General features: G+C 36.5%; 1 protein-coding gene across 2 annotated transcripts in view; it reads left to right on the top strand.

Moving 5' to 3' along the window:
- TJAP1 (tight junction associated protein 1) overlaps nucleotides 1–23,167 on the top strand; it is a 447,483-nt gene that overhangs the window by 10,587 nt on the left and 413,729 nt on the right. For both annotated transcript variants that reach the window (XM_053712761.1, XM_053712760.1), the window contains exon 2: nucleotides 4,658–4,834. The gene's annotated coding sequence lies outside the window, so the exon portion shown is untranslated. The remainder of the gene's footprint in view (nucleotides 1–4,657; nucleotides 4,835–23,167) is intronic.

The raw sequence follows: 23,167 nt of genomic DNA, 5'->3' as shown, positions 1-23,167 counted from the left end.
CTGAGATAAGGAGCAGTCTGCAGAGGGTTAGATACAAGGTAATCACAGAGGTAAAAAGTATATTAATATAACTGAGATAAGGGCCAGTCTGCAGAGGCTTAGATACAGGGTAATCACAGAGGTAAAAAGTATATTAATATAACTGAGATAAGGAGCAGTCTGCAGAGGGTTAGATACAAGGTAATCACAGAGGTAAAAAGTATATTAATATAACTGAGATAAGGAGCAGTCTGCAGAGGGTTAGATACAAGGTAATCACAGAGGTAAAAAGTATATTAATATAACTGAGATAAGGGGCAGTCTGCAGAGGCTTAGATACAAGGTAATCACAGAGGTAAAAAGTATATTAATATAACTGAGATAAGGGGCAGTCTGCAGAGGCTTAGATACAAGGTAATCACAGAGGTAAAAAGTATATTAATATAACCGTGTTGGTTATGCAAAACTGGGGAATGGGTAATAAAGGGATTATCTTTTTAAACAATAAACATTCTGGAGTAGGCTGTTCCTTTAAGCTTTGGTTTATATCTGTTAGCTGGCACTTCATATATCATCATGGAAGATGGTAGAACACTTTTATTACGTTCAGAGCATTGGCAGAAGGAAGCTGTGGACTGTATGCTTGTACTAGCTGTCATTGGTTGGTGAGATCACTATAGCCAGATGGGCTTTGAAATAATATGGATGGCTTCTAAGTTTTAGACATGTTTCAGCCCCTAGACGTGGATCCATGACCAATTCTGTTTGCTTTATTGTTGCTGCTTCTATATTAGAGCATTATTCTCTAGTCTTGTAGATCAGCCCACACTAGCAGAAGAATGGAGTTTGCCAGCTACATCACTGGCTTACAATAAACACTAACAGCGTGTAGTGCCCGGCGCACTGCCAACTCTCTAATTGCTCAGACATGTCATTCAATCACTGCCCTTGGAACAGCATGTCATAGCGGCTACAACTGACAATGACTTTGTACTAGCTGCATTGTTCAGGAAACGTAAGGTATCCAAATGATTCAAGGCGTGTTTATGAACAACATGCTGTGTGTTCCTTAGCGTGTTTATGAACAACATGCTGTGTGTTCCTTAGCGTGTATATGAACAACATGCTGTGTGTTCCTTAGCGTGTATATGAACAACATGCTGTGTGTTCCTTAGCGTGTTTATGAACAACATGCTGTGTGTTCCTTAGCGTGTATATGAACAACATGCTGTGTGTTCCTTAGCGTGTTTATGAACAACATGCTGTGTGTTCCTTAGCGTGTTTATGAACAACATGCTGTGTGTTCCTTAGCGTGTTTATGAACAACATGCTGTGTGTTTCTTAGCATGTTTGTGAACAACATGCTGTGTGTTCCTTAGCTTGTTTATGAACAACATGCTGTGTGTTCCTTAGCGTGTTTGTGAACAACATGCTGTGTGTTCCTTAGCGTGTTTGTGAACAACATGCTGTGTGTTCCTTAGCGTGTTTGTGAACAACATGCTGTGTGTTCCTTAGCGTGTTTGTGAACAACATGCTGTGTGTTCCTTAGCGTGTTTGTGAACAACATGCTGTGTGTTCCTTAGCGTGTTTGTGAACAACATGCTGTGTGTTCCTTAGCGTGTTTGTGAACAACATGCTGTGTGTTCCTTAGCGTGTTTGTAAACAACATGCTGTGTGTTCCTTAGCGTGTTTGTGAACAACATGCTGTGTGTTCCTTAGCGTGTTTGTGAACAACATGCTGTGTGTTCCTTAGCGTGTTTGTGAACAACATGCTGTGTGTTCCTTAGCGTGTTTGTGAACAACATGCTGTGTGTTCCTTAGCGTGTTTGTGAACAACATGCTGTGTGTTCCTTAGCGTGTTTGTGAACAACATGCTGTGTGTTCCTTAGCGTGTTTGTGAACAACATGCTGTGTGTTCCTTAGCGTGTTTGTGAACAACATGCTGTGTGTTCCTTAGCGTGTTTGTGAACAACATGCTGTGTGTTCCTTAGCGTGTTTAGGGAATTTAGATCATCCTTTTGGCCCTAATGTTCAAGCAACTGCAGTACCCTGAAGTAATTCATGAGGTTAGTGAGTCTTGTGCAATATTCTATTTTTATTTTATTTTACAGAGTTGCTTTTCTGTATTATGTTCCTAACTGACCATGGTAGCTTAGTGTTTGAATAGGTTAAAATTAAAGCAATATGGAAGTCAAAATTAAAGGGACATTGTAATACAAGAATTAGAGCATACTGAGGTAGGGTGAGGAGTGTGTATGTCTTGAGTACTATGCATAACTGGGTTACAAACACTTTAGCCATAGGGGCCGATTTATCACGGGCAGAATGGCCCCTGTTTCTGCTGGAAACAGCAGTTATGAAGCAGCGGTCTTAAGGCTACTGCTCCTTAACTGGTCTGCATACTCTGATCCGCCGATCGTGTATGGTCAGGCTGATTGACACCCCCTGCTAGCGGCCGATTGGCTGTGAATCTGCAGGGGGCGGCATTGCACAAGCATTTCACAAGAACTGCTTGTGCAATGATAAAATCAGCGATGTCTGAGCAGATCATGTCGGACAGACCGATGATAAATCGGCCCCATAGAGTGCTGAAGACACCCTGCACAGCCTAGCTCAGAATACTGGGAAGTAGAGAGCGAACAAGAATGAAATAATAGAAGTAAATTGTGAAGGATTTTTTTTACTTGTCTGCTCTGTCTGAGTCATAAGCTTCATTTTTACTTTAATGTCGCTTAGACTTATGGACCCTCCCACATGTAATTATATTTTACTTTAATGTCGCTTAGACTTATGGACCCTCCCACATGTAATTATATTTTACTTTAATGTCGCTTAGACTTATGGACCCTCCCACATGTAATTATATTTTACTTTAATGTCGCTTAGACTTATGGACCCTCCCACATGTAATTATATTTTACTTTAATGTCGCTTAGACTTATGGACCCTCCCACATGTAATTATATTTTACTTTAATGTCGCTTAGACTTATGGACCCTCCCACATGTAATTATATTTTACTTTAATGTCGCTTAGACTTATGGACCCTCCCACATGTAATTATATTTTACTTTAATGTCGCTTAGACTTATGGACCCTCCCACATGTAATTATATTTTACTTTAATGTCGCTTAGACTTATGGACCCTCCCACATGTAATTATATTTTACTTTAATGTCGCTTAGACTTATGGACCCTCCCACATGTAATTATATTTTACTTTAATGTCGCTTAGACTTATGGACCCTCCCACATGTAATTATATTTTACTTTAATGTCGCTTAGACTTATGGACCCTCCCACATGTAATTATATTTTACTTTAATGTCGCTTAGACTTATGGACCCTCCCACATGTAATTATATTTTACTTTAATGTCGCTTAGACTTATGGACCCTCCCACATGTAATTATATTTTACTTTAATTTCGCTTAGACTTATGGACCCTCCCACATGTAATTATATTTTACTTTAATGTCGCTTAGACTTATGGACCCTCCCACATGTAATTATATTTTACTTTAATGTCGCTTAGACTTATGGACCCTCCCACATGTAATTATATTTTACTTTAATGTCGCTTAGACTTATGGACCCTCCCACATGTAATTATATTTTACTTTAATGTCGCTTAGACTTATGGACCCTCCCACATGTAATTATATTTTACTTTTTCACTTGTGATGCTGCTTTTCTAAGACTCCCACTTGACTATACTGGAAGCTGAGGAATTAGTCCTTTGGAACTATTTAGCGTTATCATCAGTGAACTCTTTATTTTATCTTTTAATTTAGGGATTTTGTGTAACAAAAGAATGTTAGGCTTATGGGGGAAGGCTACATCCAATATATTACCCATAACACACAACGTTCCCAAAACACCTTAAAGTGATGGTAAATCCGAGCGTTTAAAAAAACGCTAGGATTTACCATCACTAAGAATAAACTGTAGTTTCAGTCATCCTGTCTGTGCTGCGACAGCTCGCTAAAGTCAGAGCCTTTGACCACCCACGGCACAGCACTCTTTACCAATGAGATGACGTTTCCACCTCTAAACCAATAGCTGTGTTTGTCATCTGACACTGTTCTGTATACTAGCACGACTATTGGTTTAGAGGTGGAAACGTCATCTCGTTGGTAAAGAACTATGTGCCATGGGCGGCCGGAAGGTCTGACTTGAGTGAGGTGCCACGGCACACTCAGCGTGAGTTAAGCACCCTTTTTTTTTTTTAAAGTGATTACTGAATCTACAGTTTTTCTTGGATGATTAATCCTAATGTTTTTTTAAACGCTCAGATTTACTATCACTTTAAAGAGCATAGCAACCATATGTGCAACAGAGTGCCATCATTAGCGCTGCGGAATGTGTTGGCGCTCTACAACTAACCTTTAATAATAATCATATCCACTTCCCCTCCTTTACCACTAGATTGGGGATAGATGGGCTTTAATAGGCGTGGTGTAAGGTACAACTTGTCTATGTCCCTTTACCCACTCACACTTTCACACCTTTTAATGAGTTTTTGTGGTACTAGAAGAGAGTGGACAGCGCTGCAGAAAGTAACATTACTACAGTGAATAAATAGATCTGACTAGTGTCACACGTCACCAGTATGAGAGTTCCATGACTTGAGTGCTGCTTAATAAACTGATGGTCAGGCATGTTTTGTTTCTTTAGGTAGAGAGGCACAGAGAGCAGGACTCTCACTGCTGGTCACCTCCACTGTCTTTCAGTGACAATTATTCTTCCAGAAGTGCCGGTGACAGTCACTAGAAGACGTGGCTGACTCGTCTGATCCCATGGACTGCGCTGAATGACATCTGTATGATAGACTGAGCTTGTCACCTATCACAGGTACGTAAGGAGATGTGGGCGCTACATATAAATAAAATCTGCTAAATCGCATACAAACCTTACAGAGCAAATGATGACGAGTTACACACAGCGCTACTTATTAATGTATAGTGTATATTGACAACTAATCGCATACAAACCTTACAGAGCAAATGATGACGAGTTACACACAGCGGGGAGAGAGAGCTCAGCACACACAGCGCTACTTATTAATGTATAGTGTATATTAGCAACTAATCGCATACAAACCTTACAGAGCAAATGATGACGAGTTACACACAGCGCTACTTATTAATGTATAGTGTATATTAGCAACTAATCGCATACAAACCTTACAGATCAAATGATGACGAGTTACACACAGCGCTACTTATTAATGTATAGTGTATATTAGCAACTAATCGCATACAAACCTTACAGAGCAAATGATGACGAGTTACACACAGCGCTACTTATTAATGTATAGTGTATATTAGCAACTAATCGCATACAAACCTTACAGATCAAATGATGACGAGTTACACACAGCGCTACTTATTAATGTATAGTGTATATTAGCAACTAATCGCATACAAACCTTACAGAGCAAATGATGACGAGTTACACACAGCGCTACTTATTAATGTATAGTGTATATTAGCAACTAATCGCATACAAACCTTACAGATCAAATGATGACGAGTTACACACAGCGCTACTTATTAATGTATAGTGTATATTAGCAACTAATCGCATACAAACCTTACAGATCAAATGATGACGAGTTACACACAGCGCTACTGATTAATGTATAGTGTATATTAGCAACTAATCGCATACAAACCTTACAGATCAAATGATGACGAGTTACACACAGCGCTACTTATTAATGTATAGTGTATATTAGCAACTAATCGCATACAAACCTTACAGAGCAAATGACGAGTTACACACAGCGCTACTTATTAATGTATAGTGTATATTAGCAACTAATCGCATACAAACCTTACAGATCAAATGATGACGAGTTACACAGAGCGCTACTTATTAATGTATAGTGTATATTAGCAACTAATCGCATACAAACCTTACAGATCAAATGATGACGAGTTACACAGAGCGCTACTTATTAATGTATAGTGTATATTAGCAACTAATCGCATACAAATCTTACAGAGCAAATGATGACGAGTTACACACAGCGGGGAGAGAGAGCTCAGCACACACAGCGCTACTTATTAATGTATAGTGTATATTAGCAACTAATCGCATACAAACCTTACAGATCAAATGATGACGAGTTACACACAGCGCTACTTATAAATGTATAGTGTATATTAGCAACTAATCGCATACAAACCTTACAGATCAAATGATGACGAGTTACACACAGCGCTACTTATTAATGTATAGTGTATATTAGCAACTAATCGCATACAAACCTTACAGAGCAAATGATGACGAGTTACACACAGCGCTACTTATTAATGTATAGTGTATATTAGCAACTAATCGCATACAAACCTTGCAGAGCAAATGATGACGAGTTACACACAGCGCTACTTATTAATGTATAGTGTATATTAGCAACTAATCGCATACAAACCTTACAGAGCAAATGATGACGAGTTACACACAGCGCTACTTATTAATGTATAGTGTATATTAGCAACTAATCGCATACAAACCTTACAGAGCAAATGATGACGAGTTACACACAGCGCTACTTATTAATGTATAGTGTATATTAGCAACTAATCGCATACAAACCTTACAGAGCAAATGATGACGAGTTACACACAGCGCTACTTATTAATGTATAGTGTATATTAGCAACTAATCGCATACAAACCTTACAGATCAAATGATGACGAGTTACACACAGCGCTACTTATTAATGTATAGTGTATATTAGCAACTAATCGCATACAAACCTTACAGATCAAATGATGACGAGTTACACACAGCGCTACTTATTAATGTATAGTGTATATTAGCAACTAATCGCATACAAACCTTACAGAGCAAATGATGACGAGTTACACACAGCGCTACTTATTAATGTATAGTGTATATTAGCAACTAATCGCATACAAACCTTACAGAGCAAATGATGACGAGTTACACACAGCGCTACTTATTAATGTATAGTGTATATTAGCAACTAATCGCATACAAACCTTACAGAGCAAATGATGACGAGTTACACACAGCGCTACTTATTAATGTATAGTGTATATTAGCAACTAATCGCATACAAACCTTACAGAGCAAATGATGACGAGTTACACACAGCGCTACTTATTAATGTATAGTGTATATTAGCAACTAATCGCATACAAACCTTACAGAGCAAATGATGACGAGTTACACACAGCGCTACTTATTAATGTATAGTGTATATTAGCAACTAATCGCATACAAACCTTACAGAGCAAATCATGACGAGTTACACACAGCGCTACTTATTAATGTATAGTGTATATTAGCAACTAATCGCATACAAACCTTACAGAGCAAATGATGACGAGTTACACACAGCGCTACTTATTAATGTATAGTGTATATTAGCAACTAATCGCATACAAACCTTACAGAGCAAATCATGACGAGTTACACACAGCGCTACTTATTAATGTATAGTGTATATTAGCAACTAATCGCATACAAACCTTACAGATCAAATGATGACGAGTTACACACAGCGCTACTTATTAATGTATAGTGTATATTAGCAACTAATCGCATACAAACCTTACAGAGCAAATGATGACGAGTTACACACAGCGCTACTTATTAATGTATAGTGTATATTAGCAACTAATCGCATACAAACCTTACAGATCAAATGATGACGAGTTACACACAGCGCTACTTATTAATGTATAGTGTATATTAGCAACTAATCGCATACAAACCTTACAGATCAAATGATGACGAGTTACACACAGCGGGGAGAGAGAGCTCAGCACACACAGCGCTACTTATAAATGTATAGTGTATATTAGCAACTAATCGCATACAAACCTTACAGAGCAAATCATGACGAGTTACACACAGCGCTACTTATTAATGTATAGTGTATATTAGCAACTAATCGCATACAAACCTTACAGAGCAAATGATGACGAGTTACACACAGCGCTACTTATTAATGTATAGTGTATATTAGCAACTAATCGCATACAAACCTTACAGATCAAATGATGACGAGTTACACACAGCGCTACTTATTAATGTATAGTGTATATTAGCAACTAATCGCATACAAACCTTACAGAGCAAATGATGACGAGTTACACACAGCGCTACTTATTAATGTATAGTGTATATTAGCAACTAATCGCATACAAACCTTACAGAGCAAATCATGACGAGTTACACACAGCGCTACTTATTAATGTATAGTGTATATTAGCAACTAATCGCATACAAACCTTACAGAGCAAATGATGACGAGTTACACACAGCGCTACTTATTAATGTATAGTGTATATTAGCAACTAATCGCATACAAACCTTACAGAGCAAATGATGACGAGTTACACACAGCGCTACTTATTAATGTATAGTGTATATTAGCAACTAATCGCATACAAACCTTACAGAGCAAATGATGACGAGTTACACACAGCCGGGAGAGAGAGCTCAGCACACACAGCGCTACTTATTAATGTATAGTGTATATTAGCAACTAATCGCATACAAACCTTACAGAGCAAATCATGACGAGTTACACACAGCGCTACTTATTAATGTATAGTGTATATTAGCAACTAATCGCATACAAACCTTACAGAGCAAATGATGACGAGTTACACACAGCGCTACTTATTAATGTATAGTGTATATTAGCAACTAATCGCATACAAACCTTACAGATCAAATGATGACGAGTTACACACAGCGCTACTTATTAATGTATAGTGTATATTAGCAACTAATCGCATACAAACCTTACAGAGCAAATGACGACGAGTTACACACAGCGCTACTTATTAATGTATAGTGTATATTAGCAACTAATCGCATACAAACCTTACAGAGCAAATGATGACGAGTTACACACAGCGCTACTTATTAATGTATAGTGTATATTAGCAACTAATCGCATACAAACCTTACAGAGCAAATGATGACGAGTTACACACAGCGCTACTTATTAATGTATAGTGTATATTAGCAACTAATCGCATACAAACCTTACAGAGCAAATGATGACGAGTTACACACAGCGCTACTTATTAATGTATAGTGTATATTAGCAACTAATCGCATACAAACCTTACAGAGCAAATGATGACGAGTTACACACAGCGCTACTTATTAATGTATCGTGTATATTAGCAACTAATCGCATACAAACCTTACAGAGCAAATGATGACGAGTTACACACAGCGCTACTTATTAATGTATAGTGTATATTAGCAACTAATCGCATACAAACCTTACAGATCAAATGATGACGAGTTACACACAGCGGGGAGAGAGAGCTCAGCGCACACAGCGCTACTTATAAATGTATAGTGTATATTAGCAACTAATCGCATACAAACCTTACAGAGCAAATGATGACGAGTTACACACAGCGCTACTTATTAATGTATAGTGTATATTAGCAACTAATCGCATACAAACCTTACAGAGCAAATGATGACGAGTTACACACAGCGCTACTTATTAATGTATAGTGTATATTAGCAACTAATCGCATACAAACCTTACAGAGCAAATGATGACGAGTTACACACAGCGCTACTTATTAATGTATAGTGTATATTAGCAACTAATCGCATACAAACCTTACAGAGCAAATGATGACGAGTTACACGCAGCGCTACTTATTAATGTATAGTGTATATTAGCAACTAATCGCATACAAACCTTACAGAGCAAATGATGACGAGTTACACACAGCGCTACTTATTAATGTATAGTGTATATTAGCAACTAATCGCATACAAACCTTACAGAGCAAATGATGACGAGTTACACACAGCGCTACTTATTAATGTATAGTGTATATTAGCAACTAATCGCATACAAACCTTACAGATCAAATGATGACGAGTTACACACAGCGCTACTTATTAATGTATAGTGTATATTAGCAACTAATCGCATACAAACCTTACAGAGCAAATGATGACGAGTTACACACAGCGCTACTTATAAATGTATAGTGTATATTAGCAACTAATCGCATACAAACCTTACAGAGCAAATGATGACGAGTTACACACAGCGCTACTTATTAATGTATAGTGTATATTAGCAACTAATCGCATACAAACCTTACAGAGCAAATCATGACGAGTTACACACAGCGCTACTTATTAATGTATAGTGTATATTAGCAACTAATCGCATACAAACCTTACAGAGCAAATGATGACGAGTTACACACAGCGCTACTGATTAATGTATAGTGTATATTAGCAACTAATCGCATACAAACCTTACAGAGCAAATGATGACGAGTTACACACAGCGCTACTTATTAATGTATAGTGTATATTAGCAACTAATCGCATACAAACCTTACAGATCAAATGATGACGAGTTACACACAGCGCTACTTATTAATGTATAGTGTATATTAGCAACTAATCGCATACAAACCTTACAGAGCAAATGATGACGAGTTACACACAGCGCTACTTATTAATGTATAGTGTATATTAGCAACTAATCGCATACAAACCTTACAGAGCAAATGATGACGAGTTACACACAGCGCTACTTATTAATGTATAGTGTATATTAGCAACTAATCGCATACAAACCTTACAGAGCAAATGATGACGAGTTACACACAGCGCTACTTATTAATGTATAGTGTATATTAGCAACTAATCGCATACAAACCTTACAGAGCAAATGATGACGAGTTACACACAGCGCTACTTATTAATGTATAGTGTATATTAGCAACTAATCGCATACAAACCTTACAGAGCAAATGATGACGAGTTACACACAGCGCTACTTATTAATGTATAGTGTATATTAGCAACTAATCGCATACAAACCTTACAGAGCAAATGATGACGAGTTACACACAGCGCTACTTATTAATGTATAGTGTATATTAGCAACTAATCGCATACAAACCTTACAGAGCAAATGATGACGAGTTACACACAGCGCTACTTATTAATGTATAGTGTATATTAGCAACTAATCGCATACAAACCTTACAGATCAAATGATGACGAGTTACACACAGCGCTACTTATTAATGTATAGTGTATATTAGCAACTAATCGCATACAAACCTTACAGAGCAAATCATGACGAGTTACACACAGCGCTACTTATTAATGTATAGTGTATATTAGCAACTAATCGCATACAAACCTTACAGATCAAATGATGACGAGTTACACACAGCGCTACTTATTAATGTATAGTGTATATTAGCAACTAATCGCATACAAACCTTGCAGAGCAAATGATGACGAGTTACACACAGCGCTACTTATTAATGTATAGTGTATATTAGCAACTAATCGCATACAAACCTTACAGATCAAATGATGACGAGTTACACACAGCGCTACTTATTAATGTATAGTGTATATTAGCAACTAATCGCATACAAACCTTACAGAGCAAATGATGACGAGTTACACACAGCGCTACTTATTAATGTATAGTGTATATTAGCAACTAATCGCATACAAACCTTACAGATCAAATGATGACGAGTTACACACAGCGCTACTTATTAATGTATAGTGTATATTAGCAACTAATCGCATACAAACCTTACAGAGCAAATGATGACGAGTTACACACAGCGCTACTTATTAATGTATAGTGTATATTAGCAACTAATCGCATACAAACCTTACAGAGCAAATGATGACGAGTTACACACAGCGCTACTTATTAATGTATAGTGTATATTAGCAACTAATCGCATACAAACCTTACAGATCAAATGATGACGAGTTACACACAGCGCTACTTATTAATGTATAGTGTATATGAGCAACTAATCGCATACAAACCTTGCAGAGCAAATGATGACGAGTTACACACAGCGCTACTTATTAATGTATAGTGTATATTAGCAACTAATCGCATACAAACCTTACAGATCAAATGATGACGAGTTACACACAGCGCTACTTATTAATGTATAGTGTATATGAGCAACTAATCGCATACAAACCTTGCAGAGCAAATGATGACGAGTTACACACAGCGCTACTGATTAATGTATAGTGTATATTAGCAACTAATCGCATACAAACCTTACAGATCAAATGATGACGAGTTACACACAGCGCTACTTATTAATGTATAGTGTATATTAGCAACTAATCGCATACAAACCTTACAGAGCAAATGATGACGAGTTACACACAGCGCTACTTATTAATGTATAGTGTATATTAGCAACTAATCGCATACAAACCTTACAGAGCAAATGATGACGAGTTACACACAGCGCTACTTATTAATGTATAGTGTATATTAGCAACTAATCGCATACAAACCTTACAGAGCAAATGATGACGAGTTACACACAGCGGGGAGAGAGAGCTCAGCACACACAGCGCTACTTATTAATGTATAGTGTATATTAGCAACTAATCGCATACAAACCTTACAGAGCAAATGATGACGAGTTACACACAGCGGGGAGAGAGAGCTCAGCACACACAGCGCTACTTATTAATGTATAGTGTATATTAGCAACTAATCGCATACAAACCTTACAGAGCAAATGATGACGAGTTACACACAGCGCTACTTATTAATGTATAGTGTATATTAGCAACTAATCGCATACAAACCTTACAGAGCAAATGATGACGAGTTACACACAGCGCTACTTATTAATGTATAGTGTATATTAGCAACTAATCGCATACAAACCTTACAGAGCAAATGATGACGAGTTACACACAGCGGGGAGAGAGAGCTCAGCACACACAGCGCTACTTATTAATGTATAGTGTATATTAGCAACTAATCGCATACAAACCTTACAGAGCAAATGATGACGAGTTACACACAGCGCTACTTATAAATGTATAGTGTATATTAGCAACTAATCGCATACAAACCTTACAGAGCAAATGATGACGAGTTACACACAGCGCTACTTATTAATGTATAGTGTATATTAGCAACTAATCGCATACAAACCTTACAGATCAAATGATGACGAGTTACACACAGCGCTACTTATTAATGTATAGTGTATATTAGCAACTAATCGCATACAAACCTTACAGATCAAATGATGACGAGTTACACACAGCGCTACTTATTAATGTATAGTGTATATTAGCAACTAATCGCATACAAACCTTACAGAGCAAATGATGACGAGTTACACACAGCGCTACTTATTAATGTATAGTGTATATTAGCAACTAATCGCATACAAACCTTACAGAGCAAATGATGACGAGTTACACGCAGCGCTACTTATTAATGTATAGTGTATATTAGCAACTAATCGCATACAAACCTTACAGAGCAAATGATGACGAGTTACACACAGCGCTACTTATTAATGTATAGTGTATATTAGCAACTAATCGCATACAAACCTTACAGATCAAATGATGACGAGTTACACACAGCGCTACTGATTAATGTATAGTGTATATTAGCAACTAATCGCATACAAACCTTACAGAGCAAATGATGACGAGTTACACACAGCGCTACTTATAAATGTATAGTGTATATTAGCAACTAATCGCATACAAACCTTACAGAGCAAATGATGACGAGTTACACACAGCGCTACTTATTAATGTATAGTGTATATTAGCAACTAATCGCATACAAACCTTACAGATCAAATGATGACGAGTTACACACAGCGCTACTTATTAATGTATAGTGTATATTAGCAACTAATCGCATACAAACCTTACAGATCAAATGATGACGAGTTACACACAGCGCTACTTATTAATGTATAGTGTATATTAGCAACTAATCGCATACAAACCTTACAGAGCAAATGATGACGAGTTACACACAGCGCTACTTATTAATGTATAGTGTATATTAGCAACTAATCGCATACAAACCTTACAGAGCAAATGATGACGAGTTACACACAGCGCTACTTATAAATGTATAGTGTATATTAGCAACTAATCGCATACAAACCTTACAGAGCAAATGATGACGAGTTACACACAGCGCTACTTATTAATGTATAGTGTATATTAGCAACTAATCGCATACAAACCTTACAGATCAAATGATGACGAGTTACACACAGCGCTACTTATTAATGTATAGTGTATATTAGCAACTAATCGCATACAAACCTTACAGATCAAATGATGACGAGTTACACACAGCGCTACTTATTAATGTATAGTGTATATTAGCAACTAATCGCATACAAACCTTACAGAGCAAATGATGACGAGTTACACACAGCGCTACTTATTAATGTATAGTGTATATTAGCAACTAATCGCATACAAACCTTACAGAGCAAATGATGACGAGTTACACACAGCGCTACTTATTAATGTATAGTGTATATTAGCAACTAATCGCATACAAACCTTACAGATCAAATGATGACGAGTTACACACAGCGCTACTGATTAATGTATAGTGTATATTAGCAACTAATCGCATACAAACCTTACAGAGCAAATGATGACGAGTTACACACAGCGCTACTTATTAATGTATAGTGTATATTAGCAACTAATCGCATACAAACCTTACAGAGCAAATGATGACGAGTTACACACAGCGCTACTTATTAATGTATAGTGTATATTAGCAACTAATCGCATACAAACCTTACAGAGCAAATGATGACGAGTTACACACAGCGCTACTTATTAATGTATAGTGTATATTAGCAACTAATCGCATACAAACCTTACAGATCAAATGATGACGAGTTACACACAGCGCTACTTATTAATGTATAGTGTATATTAGCAACTAATCGCATACAAACCTTACAGAGCAAATGATGACGAGTTACACACAGCGCTACTTATTAATGTATAGTGTATATTAGCAACTAATCGCATACAAACCTTACAGAGCAAATGATGACGAGTTACACACAGCGCTACTTATTAATGTATAGTGTATATTAGCAACTAATCGCAGCATTTCAAAAACCTTCACTGAACACAAATGATTAAAACTGGGATTTTGTTAGACAATTTGCTGTTGATTAGTAGTTAATGAGACACTTTACATTAAAGGGCTAAAAACCCTAAAGAAATGATATTCTATATTAAAGGGATAATACCCTATATAAATATCATGTATATTAAAGGGATAATACCCTATATAAATATGTATATTAAAGGGATAATACCCTATATAAATATCATGTATATTAAAGGGATAATACCCTATATAAATATCATGTATATTAAAGGGATAATACTCTATATAAATATCATGTATATTAAAGGGATAATACCCTATATAAATATCATGTATAATAAAGGGATAATACCCTATATAAATATCATGTATATTAAAGGGATAATATTCTATATAAATATCATGTATATTAAAGGGATAATACCCTATATAAATATCATGTATATTAAAGGGATAATACCCTATATAAATATCATGTATATTAAAGGGATAATACCCTATATAAATATCATGTATATTAAAGGGATAATACCCTATATAAATATAATGTATATTAAAGGGATAATACCCTAAAGAAATATCATGTATATTAAAGGGATAATACCCTATATACATATCATGTATATTAAAGGGATAATACCCTTAAGAAATATTATGTATATTAAAGGGATAATACCCTAAATAAATATCATGTATATTAAAGGGATAATACCCTAAATAAATATCATGTATATTAAAGGGATAATACCCTAAATAAATATCATGTATATTAAAGGGATAATACCCTAAATAAATATAATGTATATTAAAGGGATAATACCCTAAATAAATATCATGTATATTAAAGGGATAATACCCTAAATAAATATCATGTATATTAAAGGGATAATACCCTATATAAATATCATGTATATTAAAGGGATAATACCCTAAAGAAATATCATGTATATTAAAGGGATAATACCCTAAAGAAATATCATGTATATTAAAGGGATAATACCCTAAATAAATATCATGTATATTAAAGGGATAATACTCTATATAAATATCATGTATATTAAAGGGATAATACCCTATATAAATATCATGTATATTAAAGGGATAATACCCTATATAAATATCATGTATATTAAAGGGATAATACCCTAAAGAAATATCATGTATATTAAAGGGATAATACCCTAAAGAAATATCATGTATATTAAAGGGATAATACCCTAAAGAAATATCATGTATATTAAAGGGATAATACCCTATATAAATATCATGTATATTAATGGGATAATACCCTAAAGAAATTATATCATGTATATTAAAGGGATTATACCCTAAATAAATATCATGTATATTAAAGGGATAATACCCTATATAAATATCATGTATATTAAAGGGATAATACTCTATATAAATATCATGTATATTAAAGGGATAATACCCTATATAAATATCATGTATAATAAAGGGATAATACCCTATATAAATATCATGTTTATTAAAGGGATAATACCCTATATAAATATGTATATTAAAGGGATAATACCCTATATAAATATCATGTATATTAAAGGGATAATACCCTATATAAATATAATGTATATTAAAGGGATAATACCCTAAAGAAATATCATGTATATTAAAGGGATAATACCCTATATAAATATCATGTATATTAAAGGGATAATACCCTATATAAATATAATGTATATTAAAGGGATAATACCCTAAAGAAATATCATGTATATTAAAGGGATAATACCCTATATAAATATCATGTATATTAAAGGGATAATACCCTATATAAATATCATGTATAATAAAGGGATAATACCCTATATAAATATAATGTATATTAAAGGGATAATACCCTAAAGAAATATTATGTATATTAAAGGGATAATACCCTAAATAAATATCATGTATATTAAAGGGATAATACCCTAAATAAATATCATGTATATTAAAGGGATAATACCCTAAATAAATATCATGTATATTAAAGGGATAATACCCTATATAAATATCATGTATATTAAAGGGATAATACCCTATATAAATATCATGTATAATAAAGGGATAATACCCTATATAAATATAATGTATATTAAAGGGATAATACCCTAAAGAAATATCATGTATATTAAAGGGATAATACCCTAAAGAAATATCATGTATATTAAAGGGATAATACCCTAAATAAATATCATGTATATTAAAGGGATAATACCCTAAATAAATATCATGTATATTAAAGGGATAATACCCTAAATAAATATCATGTATATTAAAGGGATAATACCCTATATAAATATCATGTATATTAAAGGGATAATACCCTAAAGAAATGATATCATGTATATTAAAGGGATTATACCCTAAATAAATATCATGTATATTAAAGGGATAATACCCTATATAAATATCATGTATATTAAAGGGATAATACCCTAAATAAATATCATGTATATTAAAGGGATAATACCCTATATAAATATCATGTATATTAAAAGGATAATAGCCTAAATAAATATCATGTATATTAAAGGGATAATACCCTATATAAATATGTATATTAAAGGGATAATACCCTATATAAATATCATGTATATTAAAGGGATGATACCCTATATAAATATCATGTATATTAAAGGGATAAATGCCTAAATATATATCATGTATATTAAAGGGATAATACCCTATATAAATATCATGTATATTAAAGGGATAATACCCTATATATATATATCATGTATATTAAAGGGATAATACCCTATATAAATATCATGTATATTAAAGGGATAATACCCTAAAGAAATGATATCATGTATATTAAAGGGATAATACCCTAAATAAATATCATGTATATTAAAGGGATAATACCCTAAATAAATATCATGTATATTAAAGGGATAATACCCTATATAAATATCATGTATATTAAAGGGATAATACCCTATATAAATATAATGTATATTAAAGGGAAAATACCCTAAAGAAATATCATGTATATTAAAGGGATAATACCCTAAATAAATATCATGTATAATAAAGGGATAATACCCTATATAAATATAATGTATATTAAAGGGATAATACCCTATATACATATAATGTATATTAAAGGGATAATACTCTATATAAATATAATGTATATTAAAGGGATAATACCCTAAATAAATATCATGTATAATAAAGGGATAATACCCTATATAAATATAATGTATATTAAAGGGATAATACCCTAAAGAAATGATATCATGTATATTAAAGGGATAATACCCTAAAGAAATGATATCGTGTTTATTAAAGGGACAAAACCCTAAATAAATGATATTTTATTAAAGGGACATGGAACCCTAAATAAACTATATCATGTATATTAAAGGGATACTACCCTAAAGAAATTATATCGTATATTATTGGGACATAAAAAACAAAATTTTCTTTCATGATTCAGATAAAACATAAAATTTAAAACAACTTTCCAAGTTACTTTTATTCCTAAATTGGCTTCATTCTCTTGGTATCCTTTTTTTAAGGATCAGCAACACACTACTAGGAGCAAGCTGAACACAGGTGATCTAGAGACAGGAGGAATATGTTCAGTCACCAATCAGCAGAAAGCTCCTAGCAGTGCATTGCTGCTCCTGAGCATATCTAGGTATGCGTTTCAACAAAGGATACCAAGAGAACAAAACATGGATAATAGAAGCAAATTGGAAACTTGTTTAAAAATTGTATACTCTATCTGAATCATGAAATAAAAATGTTGGGGGTGTCGTGTCCCTTTTAATCAGCACTATATGTTAATATTTCTTGCATAAAAAGGTTACGTTAAAGCTGTTTATTTTGAAGCTAATAGGAAGTGTAATACACATGGGCCTTAAGGACTGATTGCTCATTGGCTGATATACAGAACTGCTGCTTTATTTGTGGAAAGTGACACGCCTCACATTCATACATTTACAGTGTTTTCCCTGTGCAGCAGTGCTGTACAAACCCAGATGGCTGGGCGCACAAGGTGTCTTAAATACTGGATCTGTTGCCCCCTTGTAAACCTCATTCCCCAAGGTTTACTTGGGGTGTATGCCAGAGGATCGGCGGTGCGCCCCCCAGACAGAGGCAAAACAGATATTAAAATAGAAGAGTCACCGGAAGTGACCTCAGATTGGAGTATTCAAGGAATTGGAGTTCTCGACAGAACACCGTGATTAACATCAGCATGCTGACATGCGAAAAGACTTCAGCTATCCTGGATATGCAGTACTGGGAGATACCTGCTGATTGGTAATTACACACGCATGCCTCTTGTCTTAGGCCCATCAGGTGTGCTCAGCTAGCTTACAGTAGTGCATTGCTACTCCTTCAACAAAGGACACCAAGAGAATGAAACACATTTGCAGACAGAAGTAAATTGGAAAATTATTTGCTCTGTCTAAATTATTAAAGGAACAATTTGGGGCTTGTTGTTTTAACTCTCACTCTGCATTAACTTGAAGAGCTAATTAACTTGGTTACTAGGAATGAAGTCATTTAACGTCTGTAGGAATCCAGAGGGCATTTAGCTAAACCCTGTGCCAGTAAAAGAGAGTTTATATGTAGAATTATCCAAAATGTTCACAACCAGAAATAATTAGGAATAGTAGACATCTAGCTCCCCGGATTTGTCTAGCTGCGATGTCCGTTTCGTAGAAGTTTCTCTCGGTACAGATGCTGTATGTCAGCTTTACAGAGGTCTCTGCTTATTTTTTTTTTTTAAATTCTTTTTTATTATTCGGCAATACATGGTCAGACAGCGTTAATGTTACATAGTTCTCAGCAGTTAGCTGCTTATTAACTAAACCCATGAGTATATATATAGTACCAAGTGTCCAAGGCAGATTGTTTTAAATGGATTTCCAGACGTTGAAAGTTCTCATCAGGTTAACATGTAGCTGAGTAGACATGTCCATGTAATAACCAAATAAACTCCAGACTTTTTCACATTTTCAGCTTATTATATCTCTTTAACCTATAACAAAACACATTTAACTCCAAACAACAATATTTAAACAATAACAACACATAATATCACTTCCACAAGTTCCTTAGCAAAGGGTCCAGAGTCAGATGGGCTCTGCTACCAACCGGTGTCTGTGGGAACCCCCTCCCCCCCCCCCCCCCCCCAAAGTTCAGAGTACCATGGGGTGACTGCAGCATTCCCTTGATGAGCATAGGCTCATTTCTCAATCAGTATTTCTTCCCAGGCAATACCTTGTGGAGCACCATGGGACACAATGCTCGAGATGTCCCATTCACCTCTGAGATCAGCCTCCAGCATAAGCTCATGTTGTAAGAAGGGGCCTAGCACTTGCTGCTGTAGTGTCTGTGGGAGTGCACGTATGTATGTTTGCCACTTGCTGAGGAATGGTTTAAGTCTCCTATTGATATCTAGCTTAGTGTCTAATTGTTCAACAAATAGCTGTTTAAGCAGTCTATGTTTGAATTGCGTTAACGATGGTGCCCTAGTGGAGATCCAGAGGGCAAGGACACACTGACGGGCCAGCAACGTACAAAGAGTTAACAGGGGATGTATGCTGCTCCTCTGCCCCTCCCATCTAAATAGAAAGATGTTATTAGGTTCAAACACCACCTTCAACTTAAATGTGATTTTTACCCAGTACCCCAGCTGTCCCCAAAATCTCTTAATGTGAGGGCAATCATAGAAATAGTGATTAAGCGTAGGCCTGGGCATACAGCATTTGACGCATCTATTTAGACATGATGGATTCCAGTGCGAGAGAGACGGGCTGGTGTAATATAGTCGCCATGCAGCAGTCTGATCTGCATCTCCCTGTGGGATATGGCCAGACTGGCCCTTCTGGTTTTAATTAAACTATCTGCAATGTCTTCCAAGGTGGTTCCTTCCATGCCATCACTCCTGAATCTATCCAGTACATTAGTCAAGACCTGGTCAGAGGCGTGATTGATCAGTTTTTGATAGATTGGGGATAAGGAGAAGTGTCCCAGCTTAAAGGCCGTGTGCGTAATCCCAGAAATCTGTGTCTCTGGCTATCAGTGTGTTAATATAATGCCTAACTTGCAGATAGGCGTAGAAGTGGGAGTTAGGAAGCTCAAATTTGTTTTTTAGATCTTGGAATGTCTTGACGGTGTGTAACAAAGGGTCAATAATTGCCCCCACCGAGTCGGCCCCAGCCATCCTCCAGGCATGAAATGGAGCTGTATTGTTACCCGCTGGAAAGTCACTGTTGCCAACTAATGGAATAAACCTAGGAGACGGGCCGGTTCTGCCCAAGTATCGAAGGGCCAGCCACCACGCCCTAAACACATCCCTATACAATGGGTTGTTTTTAATATCTGCAGGCAGATCGCGGAAGCGGACACATAGGAGATACGCTAAAGAGCAAGGTGCTACCACCTCCTCCTCCAGAGGCAGGGCCGTGAAATGTGATGTGGCTAACTGCCAGTCAAGAGAAAATCTTACCAGAGACGCCCAATTATAGAAGCGGAGATTTGGCAATGCAAGACCTCCCTTCAGATATGGTTGTTGCAATTTGTTAGTAGCAATACGTGTCTTTTTACCCTTCCAGATGAACATTTGTATCGCTTTATTGGTTAGAGATAAATCCGCTTTAGTGAGGAGGAAGGGCAGCATCAATAATGGGTATAATAGTCTGGGCAAGATAGCCATTTTCACCAAATTAATCCGACCCGACAACCCCAAGGGGAGATTTGTCCACGCTTTCAACTGTGACCGCAACTGATCACAGCGTTTCATGATATTAAGGTCATAAATTCTTTGTGGGTTTCGGTGAATCTCGATTCCCAAATAAGTTAGGGTATGAGGCTGTATGACAAAAGGAAAGTGAAAGTCTCTATGTCCATGCTCCGTGAGCCACAGTATTTCGGATTTGTGCATATTAATCCTGTAACCCGAGAAGTCTCCAAAGCTGGTCAATGTCTCTATAATTCTAGGAATATGCAGTGCAGGGTTAGCGACAAACAGCATCATGTCGTCTGCATACAGTGCCATATGGACCGTCTGACTGCCAAGCGACATTCCCGGGAAAATTTGTTTTAACCGTAGGGCCAGGGGTTCCAGTGCCAGATCAAACAGTAGGGGGGATAGAGGGCAACCCTGACGGGTGCCCCTTTGTAATTCGAAAGATGGGGATAAGAGACCATTGACCAGAATACTCGCAGTGGGGGTGGAGTAAAGCTTGCCCAAGAGGTCCACAAATGGTCCTGCAAAACGAAATTGCTCGAGGGTATGAAATAGATGTGGCCATTCTACTCTATCAAAGGCCTTCTCTGCATCCAAGGATAGCAGGAAGGCCTCTCGCTCAGCTTTGAGCTGCAGTTCTCGTGGCTGTGACCAATAGTAGGTAACCGCATGTAGAACCCTCCGTATATTAACCACCGAAGTCCTTCCAAACACAAACCCGGTCTGATCCGGGTGCACCAAAGAGGGGAGTATCTTTTTTAGCCTATTGGCGACAATTTTCATAAGGATTTTGTAGTCGACGTTTAAGAGCGAAATGGGGCGGTATGACTCCGGCAAGGTGGGATCTTTTCCAGACTTGGGAATCAAGGTGACATGGGCCGAGACAAAAGATTTAGAGGGCAGTGCGTCCCCAAGAAACAAAGCATTATAGACTTTACAAAGAGTGGGGGCTATTTGTGGCGATAGAAGTCTGTAGAACTCAATAGGGAGACCGTCAGGACCCGGTGCCTTCCCTAATGATAAGGACATGATAGTAAACCGAATCTCCTGATCAGTCATAGGGACATTTAGAGTGTCTCTCTGGTCATTAGTAAGCTGAGGCAGCTTAAGCGAGTCCCAGAACCTGCGATACCCATCTGGATCGGTCGGCTGTTGTCGCGAATATAAACGTGAGAAATACTGCGTCAAGCATTCAGCCAGCTCCATAGGGGTTTTATATGTGCGTCCTCCACATCTAAGTGCTGCAATGTGTTTCCTGGAGGACTGAGCCCTCACCAAAGTGGCCAAGAGACTGCCCGATTTACTACCGAAACGGTAGAATTTACTTGCAGACCTAAGTAGACCAGCCGCGGTTTTCTGTTTCACAAACGCTTCCAACTCAGCCTTTGCTGAAATGTAGGTATCGTAGAAGGCGCGCGTCCCATGGGTGCAATAGGCCAAGTAGGCCTGACCCAGGGCAGACTGTAAGGAATCATGCCTATAAAGGGTTTTCCTCTTAAGA

This window comes from Bombina bombina, chromosome 4 (genome assembly GCF_027579735.1).
Source record: "Bombina bombina isolate aBomBom1 chromosome 4, aBomBom1.pri, whole genome shotgun sequence".
NCBI classification, from domain to species: Eukaryota; Metazoa; Chordata; class Amphibia; order Anura; family Bombinatoridae; genus Bombina; species Bombina bombina.
Note: the sequence above shows the minus strand (reverse complement) of the source record. Positions and strands in the feature narration are given on the sequence as shown.